We start from the raw sequence: 15258 nt of genomic DNA, 5'->3' as shown, positions 1-15258 counted from the left end.
TATAGGGAAAAGTTTTATAGATAGAAGAAAAGACATTTGCAAAAGCATGTTTGCTTTTGAGGACCTCTTAAGTGCCTGACTGTGCTAGGCTCTGCAGGAATTGGAGAAATAACATCCCTCCTTCTAAGGAGAACTTAGTGTAGGCAGTGGAAATACAACATGTACACAAATATTGATGATGCACTGTAGATACTAAGCAGTGGAATGACATGGTCTGATGTATTTTTTAAAAAGTTTTTTATCTGGATAATTTTAGGTTTACAGAAAAGTTGCAATGATAGTACAGAGAAATTCCATATGTCCTTTACCCATTTTCTCTGTTAACCTATTACATAACCATGGTATATGTATCAAAACTAAGAGACTGTTATTGATATAATATGATTAATTAAACTAAGGATTTTATTCAAATTTCAATACTTTTTTACTAATATCCTTTTACTGTTCCATGATCCAACCTAAGATACTATGTTGCATTTTAAAACATTTTAATTGATATATAACTCATGTCCCATAAAACTGTACTCTTTTAAAGTATACAGTTCAGTGATTTTTAGTATAGTCACAAATTGTGCAACTATTATCACTACTTACATCTTATTATTTAACAGGGTTTCTCTGAGATAGGGTTATGCCTGTTTCAATAATAAATGGTGACGGGCAGAGGACAGAAGCAGGGAGAACTACTCAGGATTTGCAGCAGTGGAGATTAGGAATGATGGTTTCTTGAACAAAGGGGTTAGTGGCTGTGGTAGGGAAGTAATTAGATTCTATGCATATGTTGAAAATATTGCTGACAGGATTTGAATTGGATGAAATGGGAGAGAGAATGTGAGGGGTCAAAAGGTTGGTCTGGGGGCTGGGGTTGTAGCTTAGTGGAGAGGAGAATGTCATACAGAAAAGTGGGAGAGTGAATAGGCTAGGGAAATGTAATTTGCTTGGTGATTAGCTTTAAAGCTCCACTTGAAATTAGTGAGCATAAGTTGGAATTCACAAGTTTAAAGAATGGTTATGTGTTTTTCTCCAACCATATTGTGCTTTGTGGATACATGCATAAAATAGGCAGAGATGGCTTTAATGAAGGTGTGGTTTTGCTGAGTAAGTACAGGAAAGCAGTAGCAGGCCAAGGGAGTCAGAGGCATTTGTAGGGGAGGCATTGTCATGATTGACCATGGGAGTCAAGCTGGGCAGAGAAGGAGGTAAGGACACAGCGGGGTGAGGGTTGGTGAAGAGATGGTAGGGGATGAAGACTGTTGAAACAGGAGTGGGGCTGGAAGATCACAGAGGTCTGAGTGTGGGACACTTGAAATTATTGTTGGTAAAGATGAGGTTCAGGGTGTGACTGTGAGCGTGATGGCTGCCATGGGGTTAGAGATCAACATTTCTAGAGGAGAGAAGTTTAAGGAAATGAAAGTACAAGAGATTGAAAGGCTCATCTATGTGGTATTGAAATCACCAGGAATTATGGAGAAAGTAACAGCTAACCAGCAGCTGTTCCCTTGACCGTAGGGGGATAAGTGGGTGGCATAATCTCATGATACGAGATTCAAAACTTTTGTTTTGTTTTTTGAAGCGGGGAAATGATTTGGAAGCAGAGGTGAGAGGCTTCAACATATATCCCACCTCCTGGTCTAGCGATTAAAGGATGATGAGAAAGGAAGCAATCAGCAATTTGGAAACTTCTGGGGAGCCATGTTCTCAGGGAGAGCCAGTTTCAATTATAACAAGGGGAAAGGAGCATTCAGATGAGAGATTGACAAGAATTTTTTTTCCTGATAACTGATTTCTAAAAGGCACAGGGAAATGGTTGAATGGGGAAGGGAGGAGATAGGTTAAGAAAAGATGATAAACTGAGCTGTATGGGAATCAGAGTCTAGTAATCGGGATGGTCTAGAAAAGTTGGGCTTCTTCCCATGATGTTTTAAAATTACATTTAAAATTTTTTTTAGTTGTAGATGGAACAATACCTTTTATTTATTTTTATGTGGTGCTGAGGATTGAACCCAGTGCCTCACAGGTGCTAGGCAAGCATTGTACTGCTGAGCCACAAGCCCAGCCCCAATCCTTGCTTCTTTTTTTGGTCCCTGTTTTCAGAAGCCCAGAGACTGGCCAATTCTTATTCTGAATGCCTGGTCCCTCTCCACTTCACACATCAATAATTGTTGAGGTAATGAAAAACAGCTACCATCTATGTAAATGAGGCTAATAATCCTTCCCCCAGGACTGATGTGAGCTGGCAGTCATGCGGGCTGTCATGCCAGCACTGTGCTCAGTGTTTCTATTAACTCATTTCATCCTCAAAATAACCTATGAGCTAGGTACTGTTATTACACCTATCTTGCAGGTAAGTAAACTGAGGTTCAGAGGAGTTAGGTTACTTATTCAAGTTCACACAAATGGTAAATATCAGAGTCCAGATTTGAATCAAATTCTCTCTGACTTAAAATCCTGGTATACCTTATGCCCTCTCCCCTTCTCCTTGCTATATTTTCACATTGGGTAAGGGTTTTGGTAAATCACCACTAAATGGTGAAAATGTTAAGAATTATATTAATTGTGCAGCAACTATATATTTTGCAGATTCTTTACTTCCTTTTTTGATCAAAGTGTATGGTACACAGAACAGATGAGGAATCTGAGACTCAGAAAAGGTGAGAGATTTGACCAAAATCATATAGACTAGTAAATGGCACAGCTGGGATTTCAAAATTAGAGCTGCGTACTGTGTTCACATCACACTCAACTGCCTTTACCATTCTTTCCAATGCCCTGGTGAACTCCACAGACCTCACAGGAAATTAAGAGTCAACACCACAGCTAAAAATTGGAATCTCCAAGCAAACATTCTTAAAAGGGGATACATCTGTTGCCAACTATTACCTGTTAGCTTTCCAGCTCCCCTCCCTTTCTATCAACTCTCCTGTCTCTCTAGCCCCTATGACTTCATAGGTGATTCTAATAAACATCCCAGGTTGAGCAACACTGGTGTATAGGTATATAATTAAGTGAGCTGGCACTTAATGTAATTGTCTCTAAGGATCTGCTGCACACTGTGGCACAGGATGAGAGGAGGCACGGGGGACTCAGTTCAGCTGTGGTAGAATGAACACACGGCACAAGCAGTGTCTCTGAACATGTTTCCTCAGCTGTAAAATAGGAAAAATTTTAATGCTTCTTAACATTGTAGTAAAGATTAAATGAGACAATATAAAGAAAAGACCTAGCATGGTGCCTGTAACAGATGCTCAATAATCAGACATAAAGTTCCATGAGGGGGTGAGAGGTGAGCCAGGATTTGTTTGTTCCTGTTCTATTATGCCTTACTGTTGTGACTGATCTTGGTGGTAGCAATCATTTTTAAGATTGTGAGCCATGGGATTGACAAGGTGGAGTCATCAACAGATAAATTAGATGTGTGTCTTCCCTCTTTGCCCCTATTTTCAGTGGATGGAGAGAGCAGCAGTGCTCTGCCGCTGCAAGTGTCTAGTTGCCTTTGGAGGTTGGAAATGATCTAGCTTCCTTACAGCCTGCCTAATGTGTTGCTGAGTGCAGGGGAGGGGGTAGGGGAGGCCTTTCAACTGAGGGTTTATAACCCCTTCCACCTGCAACTCCTCCTTCCCTCACACCATTGCCCTGCACCTTGGGTTGCCAGGTGACCAGTGGGAACTCTCGTCCTCTCTGTACTCTAGTGCTTCTCACCTTCCTCTGTGAAGTCTGTCGACTCCGTGCTAATGACACAGAGTCTCTGGCTCAGGCCCAGATGAATAGGAGGTCCAGTCCAAGGGGATGTGTGTTGCCTGTTTTGAGTACCCTCACCAACACTGCCCCCAGTTCAAAACTGAGGCCATCTTTATTCCTGTCTGCACTTGTCCTATTTATCCCATTGTCCCTGAGAACCATCAATTCTACCTTGCAAATTTATCCAGAACTTATCTCAATTCTGTTCCTTAAATCTTTATTTCGTTTGTTTTGAGGGCTGACTGTGAACCTAGCTCTCCTGTCTTTCCCTACCTCAGATTTCCATTTTCTCCCTCCTTAGACTATAGCAGCAGCCTGAATGGAGATTCTTGTACTTAGTATTGCTGTCTCCAGATGCTCTCTGATCACTGTCACTCCAGTGCTTAAAACCCAGGAGGGGAGTATCTCTCCATCAGTACATAATACATCCATTTGCCCTGGCACTCTAGGTCCTTCCTGCCTTCCCAGCCCCATCTTCAAACTCACCCTTCAGGCAGTCCATGCTCCACCCACGTGTACTCCAAACCTCTAGCCCCAGCACTACATGCACTTAAATTTATTTAAAAAATATTTTAGAGCGGACTTAGGTTTATAGAAAAAGAGCAAAGGTAATACAGAGTTCCCATTTACCCTATACTCAGTTTTTCCTATTATCAACATCTTATGTTAGTTTGGTATATCTGTTACAATAGCACTACCTTATGATTGACTGAAGTCTATAGTTTATTCCATTTTTCTTACATTTTACCCAGTGTGCCCTTCCTTTCCATTTTTGGTCCCAGGATCCCATCCAGAATACCATTTACATTTAATTGTCCTGTCTCTTTAGTTTCTTCTTGGCTGTGAGTCAAGGATATATATTTTTCTTCCTTGCTTTGTCCAATTTTTTTCTCCTCCCTAGTGACTGCCTTTCCTTTCTCATTCTCTGCCATTTGACTTTTAAGACTTGGTTCAGATATCCTCTCTTCTAGCAGAACTTTGCTGACCACCCTCCCATCAACCTCAAATAAAGACTTCTCCCTAATTTTTCATACCTACCAGCTATATTCCACGTGTCTGGAACATACCTGTCTTCCCCACAGACTGCAGGTTCCCAAAGGGCAGGGGCCAGGTCTACCTCATGTCTACAGCTCCAGCACCAGGCACAGCCATAGGGCCTTGCCAAGAATAAGAGTTCAATAAAGACTGGCAGAATAGCCGGGCATGGTTGTGTATGCCTGGTATCCCAGCTATTTCGGAGGCAGGAGGGTGGCAAATTTGAGGGTAGCCTGGGCAACATAGCAAGACCCTGTCTTTAAATAAATAAATAAATAATAAATTTTAAAAAGGAAATGTAGTTCAATAGCAGAGATGCCCTATGTTCAGTCCTTAGTATTGCCACAATTACAACAAACAAAACCCCAAAACGATGGCAGAATAAAAGTGAGGGATCAATCCCTGAGTCAAGGTCTCTCTCTTCCTCCATCAGTTCTGCCCCTCAGTGACTAGGAGGTCTGAAATTTCTACAGACTGGCCTCTGTAGAATAGGCATGCTATTTTCTTACTCATTTTTCTCTCAGAGCCATCGTGGACACCAGTCCAAGCAAATCATCTGATATTTCTAGAATCTCATGTTATCATAAGAGGAGGTCTTGTCTCTTCATTACACACACGAGGAATCCTAGGCCCAGAGAGGCAAAGTGTGTATATACTTTACCAAAGGTCACACAACTGGTAAATAGGTTAAGTGCGACTTGAACCCAAGATTTTTTAAATTGTTCACAACTATAGCTGCTCTCCTCCCACTGGATCACATGATTTTCACATATAAAAAGTGAGACCTAACCACAGCAGCAATTAAATGCTGTACTAGAGACATCCCAGGACATCACAGGCTCCTCTTAAGGAACTATTTAATGTAATCTATTTTGAAATGGAATCTCACTGTTCCATCTTACCAAGTTGGTCTCTAACTCCTGGGCTTAACAATCCTCCTGTCTCAGTGTCCCCAGTAGCAGTGACTACAGACAGGTACATGCCACTGTGACTTGCTACAGGGATTATTTATTTATTTATTTATTTATAGTACTGGGGATTGAACCTAGGGGCACTCTATCACTGAACTAGATCCCAGACCTCTTTTATTCTTTATCTTGAAACAGGGTCTCACTAAGTTGCCCAGGCTGACCTTGAATTTGTGATCCTTCTGCCTCAGCTTCTGAGGAGCTAGAATTACAGCCATGAGCCATAGGGCTGGGTTTGCTTTAGGAATTATTTTACATACGACTTCAGGCTGAACCTTTCACAGTTTCCTCAGCTACACTTGGGGAGGAATAGATAATGAAGGTAAGTGAAGAAAAAAAAAATCCAAGGTGTTCCTGAGGTTGGCCATTGTGTTCAGGTTGCCATGCAGTGCCATTTTGAAGGGAGAAAGTACCCTCTTAGGATACTGTCCTGCCCCATTGCTTGTTGCTGTGTCAACTGATTGAGCTCAGTGGAAGTAAAGAGCCCTTTCATTTCCTTGCAGCATACGTTTGCTTAGGCAGTTCCCAGCCCTACTTTCTTGGGTTCCTCCTTCTGTACACTTTCCTTTACCTCCATCTCCCCAGGAATCTGAGACCAGGCCTGGAGCTAGTTCTGGGGGAAAGAACAACAGATTGAGGGCAAACTGTAAGCTGAATGAACATGACTCATGTTTATACAGAGCTTTACAGCTGACAAAGCATTGTCACAACACTTATCTCATTTTATCCTCCCAACAATATGGAGAAAAGGATATTATTATCAACACTATTTTGTGGCTAGCAAGTCTGCTGTTCAGAAAGTCAAGTCACTGGTCCAAGGTCAAATGCCGGGAAGTGGTGGAGCTGGAAATGGAACTCTGATGGGCTTGATCCCCAAATCCATACTCTTTCTGTTGTCCTTCACAGTACAGTGTTTAATTAAATGATGCCTCAGTGCTGAAGGAACACTAAAGTTAAGGGAATGATGAGGATTAGGATAATTTCTTTTTTTTTTTTTTTATTGTAAACAAATGGGATACATGTTGTTTCTCTGTTTGTACATGGCGTAAAGGCATACCATTTGTGTAATCATAAATTTACATAGAGTAATGTTGTTTGATTCATTCTGTTATTTTTTCCCTTCCCCCCACCCCTCCCACCCCTCTTTACCCTCTATACAGTACTTCCCCCCCCCCCCTAACCCTAACTCTAACCCTAACACTAACCCTTCCCTCTCCCCCATTATGTGTCATCCTCCACTTATTAGCGATATCATTCGTCCTTTGGCTTTTTGAGATTGGCTTATCTCACTTAGCATGATATTCTCCAATTTCATCCATTTGCCTGCAAATGCCATAATTTTATCATTCTTTATGGCTGAGTAATATTCCATTGTATATATATACCACAGTTTCTTTATCCACTCATCAATTGAAGGGCATCTAGGTTGGTTCCACAGTCTGGCTATTGTGAATTGAGCAGCTATGAACATTGATGTGGCTGTGTCTCTGTAGTATGCTGATTTTAAGTCCTTTGGGTATAGGCCAAGGAGTGGGATAGCTGGGTCAGGATAATTTCAATAGGCTTCTTGGAGGAGGTGATCCCACTCCTGAGGTAGGAACAGAAGCGCGTGCCAAGGTGCATACTTTTTTTTTTTTTTTTTTTTTTAATCTTGTTCCAAAGGAATTTAAGGTGGCAGAGAAAGATTAGACATAATGAGGAACTTAACTTTTTTGTTTTCCCTTTGGTCCTGACTCTATCCTGATTCTCCCACCTCCTAGATATGCTGCTCAAATGATCTCTCAGCTGTTCATTCACACATTCAAAATTGAATCAAACAAACAAAACCTCTACAAGCATTTATAAAAAGAATTTATATGTAGAGTTTACATTAAAGTCACTAGAAGAGTTTATTATCTCATGGAAGAGACAAACACAGTAGCAATTTATATACTGCATGGTTACAAAGTAGATAGAATAGAGGTAAGGAAAACTGTGAGGTCAGACCACACAGTTCATCTGTATGATCTCAGGCAAGATATTTAGTCTGGGTCTCAGTTATTTCATATGTAAAAAGAGCATGAAAAACGAACTTCTCCCAGAAAGTTGTGGTAAGGATTACCATGATGCCTGGCACACTCTGTCTCAGCAAATGGTACCCAGTTATTACTTCTGCCGGTGGGTATTAGAGGAAATGTGAGTCACAGAGGGGGACACATTTGCACTGAAGTCTGAATGGTAAGTAGGGACTGGTTCAGCAGGGCAGGGGATAAGGCTGTTCCAGGCAGAAGGAACAGCATAAGCAAAGCACAGAGATGGAGGAACACAATATTTGGAACTTCAAGAATAGCCCACGGTGGTGAGAACCTAGGGAGAAAAGAATGGAGGGGGTGAGGTGAACTTAAGTCCCTGGAATCATTAGAAAATCAAGGACAAGTTTAGCACCCTAGCAACCTGGAAGACAGAATGGCACAGGGCTTAAATCCCCAGCTCTAACACTAACTGGGAAGATTTGCAAGTACTCTCTAAATTCTTCTTAGTACCTCAGTATTTTTGAGTTCCTACTCGTCTCAAAGAGCTGGTTGTGAGGATTGGTGAAGTAATGTATAAAAACACTTGTCAAAGTGCCTGACACTTAGTAAGTACTCAATTCATGTTAGCAATTATTATTTCATTGTAATAATAATTATTTTTTATCCTAATATAGTATATATAATATCCTTAGAGCTCCATAGAGCTAAAAGGGACCCTAAAATCATGTAGTCCAGTATCCCTATTTGAAAGATGGAGGCCCAGGGTGTAGGCTGTTCTTAAGCCCACAACACAAACGAGTGTTAAAATTAAATGATCCCAGGGCTCCTTACTCCCAGACTACATATTGCAGCTTCCTGTTGTCAGGCTGCTCCTGAGAGGTTCCTCCTCCTTCCTCACATGGTTGCCCCTCCATCCTTTATAAATAAATTTCAAGGCTTTTGCTTTGTGGAGCCAAGAGTGTTGATCCTATTTTTAGAACACTCTGGCACCTGTATGCAAATGATCATCAGGGGATTTGTCTGCTATGGTTACTCAGGCCAAATCCCCATAGAAAGCAGCTCTGAGACACAGAGGAAAAGCACAGCCCAGAGCAGGCTGGAGATCCTGAACTCCTGATTTCTCTGTCTAGTTATATACCAGATGTCCTGAGAAGTTCAATTTAATCTCCTGCCTGCCCTGTATATGTTAACTCCTCGTATCTCCATTCAGGAATGAGTTCAGTAGTAGGTCTCTGGACCAGGCATCAAACTGAGGTTTTGGCTTTAGAATGTCACATTAGAAGCTGCTGTGGGGACTCAGGGCTGTGGATATTCACATTGGTAATGGAGCTGGTTTAGGTTCTGGGGAAACGATTATGCTTTCAGGAAAATGAAAGTAATGCGAGAGACTTGAGGAAGAAAAGAACTGGGACTCATGGGATAACGAGAGAGAGAGAGGAGGGTAAGGCCCCAAACACTTTTCCCACAAAGGCCGATGTCTTCTGGCCCTTGACATGAGCAGTAATGTCCCAATCACAACACTCTTACCATTTAGCACATACTTACTGAATGTCCTCCGGGTGACAGGAACATCTCTCATTCTCCTCAGGACAGTGTCCCAGCACCTTGGCCTGGTGTTCAAGACAGTCAAAATCTAGCTTCAGCCTCACTTCCTATTTCCTCCCCTACCTGGTGTTTTTTAAGTATTGTGTTTCAGAGAATCTAAGATATTGTCAATTGTAAGAAACATCCTATTTCAGAGATGCTTAAATGTGGAAAATTGGGCATTTTAACATCCATGAAATATAGTATTATACCCCATTAAAAATGGAAGTCCCTGTATTCTTCCCAGTTGCTGTGTTGTTTCAGTTCTTTCTATTTTTTTTTTAATTTAAGCTATTTATTACATAAAATTTCAAACATTTAACTTAAGCAGGAGGAGTAAATAAATAGTACAAGAACTCCACCATCCAGCTATAATATCAACTTATGTTTGGTCTTCCCTGTTTTTCCCATATTTCCTTATCCCTGGACTACTAATAATCAGAATAGTAACTGCTAGCTTTTACTAGGGATTTAGTTTTTTCTGAATTAAAAAAGTAGTATAAACTATATTGAAATTATAGCTAAGCTTAAAGAAAAAAATATGATTGATATTTTTTGTTGATTTCTTTCCAGTTTCTTTTCTATGAATCTTTCATTTAACATTACAACATAAATATACCTAACATTATTAAAAAGTCTTTATGAATGTTTTTAATGACTTCATTATACTTTATAGGAAGGGTGTACCATATCCATTAATTAATCAATTTGGTCAACAATATTTGTTACTGTTATGTTGTGCTGCGCTCTCTAAACTGGTAAGAGAATGAGGTCCTGTCTCTAGACCCTCAAAACTAATTTCCACACCCCCATTGTTTGACTACTTTAATTGCTTTCCAATTTGGGACTGTCTAGAATAATGTTACAATGATCATTCTCATTCGTAAAACTTCTCCTAGGTTTCATAGGTTATTTCCTTTAGACATATTCTAAGTAATTCTACTTTATTTTATCTTCGTGGAAATCTAATATCATAGAGTTTTAGTTTAACTAATTCAATAGATAAAAAAAATTGTATCTCATCATTTCACATTGTATTTCTCTGATTATTTATTGGACAGTCAGCTATTAACCATTTCTTTTCTGTGAATTGTCTGACCAGAGAACTATTTTTATCACCTGCAATTTCTCAGCGCCAGACCTGACTTTCTTCATTTCCTTTTACTTGTTATGACCTGAGGATATATTAAGTATAATCTTGTTCCAAGATTCTCTTTTTCTTCCTGGCCCTCTCCCATCTCACTTTTCTCCCCACATCTTCCTGTCTTGAAGGGGAGTTGGGTGAGTCACGTAAAGGATACAGCAGGTGGCAAATTAAGTGAATTCCCCAGAGAGATTTCTCAGAATGCTGTGAATGGTGCTGATGTCAATTTGGAGGCAAAAAGACTGAAGAGGAAATGGGTTGGCAACTCTGATGCTAAATTTGTCCAAGCACAGCACTGGGGTATTATAGTTCATTCAACAGACATCTTTGGAATACCTGCTGTGTGTCCAGACATGTGTGAGGTGTTCATGAGGACTTTTTTTGCAAGAGAAGACACAAATGAAATGAATGATAGTGAGTAATTAACCATGTACATGTCAGAGGGATTCAGACTAAGTGGAGATGTCCCATAGACAGTTGGAAATTTCCATCTGTAACTTGGAAGTGAGGGCCCATGGGAGGATAAGAAGCCAGTGTAGGGGATACAGCAAGAGCAGGAAGAGGTGATGGCAAAGAATCAGAAAAGTGAGGTATCACAAAAGCCAAAAAATAGAGGGCTTCAAGAAGATGGGTGTGTGTTTGGGGGATGTTATTTAGGGCAACAGAGAGATCATATTGTCACCCTTCTCTCATTCATTCATTTTTGTTGCTTTAACGCACACCCGCCTCCCCATCTCCCCGTACTGGGGATTGAACCCAGGGTTGCATGGGTGCTAGGCAAGCACTCTACCATTGATCTGGCTTTATCCCCAATGCTTTTTATTTTTATTTTGAGATAGGGTCTCACTTAATTGCCCAGGGTGCACTTAAACTTGCAATCCTTCTGTCCTAGTCCCCTGAGTAACTGTGATTACAGGCATGGGCAACAGTACCAAGCTTGATTAAATATGTTTGCTGGCAGGGACCAAGCACTGCTCTAGATACTGAGGGTACAGAAATGATAAGGCACAACCTCTCTTCCACCATCTAAATGAGGGGTATAGAAGGGAGTGGAAACAAATTCCTGACATGGGTGCTATGATCCATTCATTCAACAAGTATTTACTGAATCTCTAAGATATGCCAGATCCATTGAAGAGCAATGAAAGGAAGCTCTATGAATTTCAGTTTATCTGCTTGAAGTAAAATGTGGTGCCTATATCTTAGTGGAAATCATGGAAATCGGTGTTCACATCTGTGAGAATTTTCGAGGGTTTTGTCTGAGGGACCAATGCCAAAAATAAGAATACAGGTTACGACTCTCTCTGGGGTTTGGTTTCCCCATCTATAAAATGAGGGATGTTATGGTTTGGATGTCAGGTGTCCTCTAAAAGCACATGTGTGAGACAATGCAAGAAGGTTTTGAGGAGAAATGATTTGGAGCTTAACCAGTCAGTGAATTAATCCCCTGATGGGATTAACAGAGTGGTAAGTGAAGGCAGGGAAGATTGACTAGAGGAGATGGGTCATTGGGGTCATGCCTTTGGTGTATATATTTTGTATCTGGCAAGTAGAGTCTCTCTCTGCTTTCTGATCATCATGTGAACTGATTCCCTCTGCCACACTCTTCTGCCATGATGTTCAGCCTCACCTTGAGCCCTGAAGAATGGAATCAGCCTTCTATGGACTGAGATCCCTGAAACTGTGAGCCCCCAAATAATTTTTTCCTCCTCTAAAATTGTTCTTGTCAGGTCTTTTAGTCACGGCAGTGAAAAAAGCTGACTAAAATAAGGGAGTTGTTTCTGTGTGTACCTATCATAGGATTTGTCACCTGTATGGTAAATTCCCCACAAGACTTTGAGAGTTCTGAGGGTAGGAATCACATGGATCTTATTCACTGGCAGAGTAGACTCAGTAAATATATGTGAAATCCATATTCTCACAAGGATCTTCTAGCTCTAATAGTCTGTGCTCTGCTACTGCTAAAATAAAAGCCAAAGTACATTCCAAAAGGAAAGGTGATGAATTTTGAAATTAGATCCTGAAGGACTTCCCAAGATAGGTCTCCTTTGTCCTGAACTTCAAAACCTAGATAGGATCAAAGAGGGTAGCTTCATAACCCTCAGTCTTGGACTCCAGTGGCCCCTTTCTTGCCTTTTTCCTGAAGAATCTAACCAGTTGCTACCTATGTGTTGGGTCCTTGGACTCCATTTTTTTTTTAACCTGTTTCCTCCCATTTGCATGAGATATAAAACCTCAATTCCCAGCTGCTGCAAAATACAAAGGGCTTGAAGCTAAGCATCTGTGGTTCTAAGAATGGGTATGGGGTGGGGTGCTGGGGCTGTGGCTCAGTGGCAGAGCACTTGCCTAGCATGTGTGAAGCACTGGATTTGATCCTTAGCACCACATTCAAAAATAAGCTAATAAAATAAAGGCATGCTGTCTATCTACAGCTGCAAGAAAATAAAAATAAAAGAATGGGTATGGGGAAAGCCAGCCCCAAAACCCACATTACCTGTCTTCCTGGTGACTATCATCCCTACCCCAATCTGTCCAGGAGGAAGGGAATTGAAGAGGAACAGAGAGAGAAGACTCACTAGGTATATTAGTCAGCTTTTTCACTGCTGTGACTAAAAGACCTGACCAGAATAACTATAGAGGAAAAGTTTATTTTAGGGTGCATGGTTTCAGATGTCTCAGTCCATAGACAGCAGGCTCCATTCCTCAGGACTTGAGGTGAGGCAGAACAATATAATGGAAGAGTGTGGCAGAGGGAAACAGCTCACATGAAGATCAGAAAGTGGAGAGATTCCCTTTGCCAGGTATAAAGTATATACCCCAGAAGGGACCACGGCCGATCCTCGTGTGAGGCAGATCAAGATCAAGACTGGTGTAGTGAAGTGATTGGTCAAAGAAAAAGTGATGTATGAAAAAGAAGCAAAACAACAAGAAGAAAAGATTGAAAAAATGAAAGCTGAAGGTGTTGAAAATTATGCCATTAAAAAGCAGGCAGAGATCCTTCAAGAGTCCCGAATGATGATCCCAGATTGCCAACGCAGGTTAGAAGCTGCATATACTGATCTTCAGCAGATTTTAGAAACTGAAAAAGACTTGGAAGATGCTGAGGAATATAAAGAAGCACGTTTAGTACTGGATTCAGTAAAGTTGGAAGCCTAAAACTTTTCTGTATAGGGTGTTTTCACTTTAAATCTTAGGGTCCATTCTACAATTCATTATTTTTGACCACTGTTGTGTTCAAGTAGTATGAGAATGTGATTCTTTTTATTAAGTTGCATACATTTTTATTTGCATATTTTAATGTGTCAAATAAATGCATTCATCTAATAAAATTGTTTATTTCATACTTTCCAAAATTAACTTTTTGTCATTAAATCAGACATTTTTGATAGATAATTAAAACCTGTGAGTTTCTACCTGAAGTTTAAATATTTGGCTTCATAAACATGGATTGAGTAATAAGTAGGATACTGTGCTTTTAGATAAAAATCCAACTTTTAAACAATTTATTTTGAATAAACCACAATTCCCTAATAAGAAAGGAAGAATTCTCTGTAGATAAGGCCTCAACATATTTATTTCTTCACAATGAAAGTGTCAACATATTTATTTCTTCACAATGAAAGTGTAACATTTCCATTACTATAAACCAATGAGAAAATTGAAAAAAAGTTTATATCCCTATGAATAATGAGGAATTGAATTATAGTTTAAGGAAATAATAACTGTTACCAGTGATGTGCTAGATAGTGATTAAGTATTCTTCAAAAGGGAGGGAAACCTCTGCTTTGTAACTTTTGCCGGTTTCTATGTTGTAAATATTCCCACCATAACTGATTTCAAGATACTGACATGACCTCTCTGAACAGAGTTGGCAAGATATAAGCCAACTGCAACATTTGCTGGCTTTAGCCAAACATTGATTATCTTGATTGGAAAAGAAGTATTGTTTTGTCACAAAATATTTTTCCATTATATTTGTAAACCCATTACCTAATCATTTGGGTTTTCTTTTAAAAAATATATGACAACTCATTTAGTTCTCTGGTATACCTAGAACATGCATATGAACCTCTTATCACCAGCCTAACATAAGCATTGATATAATGAACCAAAATAGTATTAATAACATTTAAATTTTAAAACTCATAATTGAAAAAAAACTTGGGCTTCTGCTGCTATAAAATACTTAATAGTACTAGAATAGTTGGTCTGATTTTGGAAGTTATAAATGATTACTAGAAACCATAACATATATTTGTTGAATCTGTTCATCAGAGAAGAAAAAATAATATCCTTTCTGAGTATTATTTATAAAGGTGCCTGTTATAAAGCACTGAATGCATCACTTTAAAAATAAAATTTATATATTCCAAAAATTACTTAATTGGAGAGTAACATGTCAGATACATTTCTAAATTCAAATGTCATCTCAAAAAATCACATGCTATTTTAAAAGTATTTGGGGTGGGGAGAAGAAGAGTTGAGAAAATGAAAACTAATAATACAGTATAAAATTTGATACTGGAGCTCTATATGAGAGATTTGAGTATCAAGAGACTTGAAACTATAGATTATTTTGCAGTTTATATCAAGCAGCAGAACAAGTTGACTTTGGGGGGTGGGAAGAGGAGGGTATATTTTTCAAATAGAATTTCATCTAAAAAAAGTATTTTTTTAAAAATATGTGAATTCTTTATTTCCAGAATTTAAAAAAATTATTTATTTTTTACAGACTGCATTTTGACTCATTGTACACAAATGGGGTACATCATTTCAT

General features: G+C 39.5%; 1 protein-coding gene and 1 pseudogene across 2 annotated transcripts in view; both read left to right on the top strand.

Annotated features, from left to right (window-relative positions):
* Positions 1–15258, top strand: part of RAB3B (RAB3B, member RAS oncogene family) — a 70765-nt gene that overhangs the window by 16270 nt on the left and 39237 nt on the right. The window lies entirely within an intron of this gene.
* Positions 1354–13838, top strand: LOC306653918 (tubulin-specific chaperone A-like; annotated as a pseudogene). The gene is made up of 3 exons: positions 1354–1473; positions 3653–3771; positions 13283–13838. The product of its transcript is annotated as a tubulin-specific chaperone A-like (transcript).

This window comes from Sciurus vulgaris (assembly GCF_902686455.1).
Source record: "Sciurus vulgaris genome assembly, chromosome: 1".
NCBI lineage: Eukaryota > Metazoa > Chordata > Mammalia > Rodentia > Sciuridae > Sciurus > Sciurus vulgaris.
The sequence above is the reverse complement of the archived record's forward strand: the minus strand, read 5'-3'. Positions and strand labels throughout refer to the sequence as shown.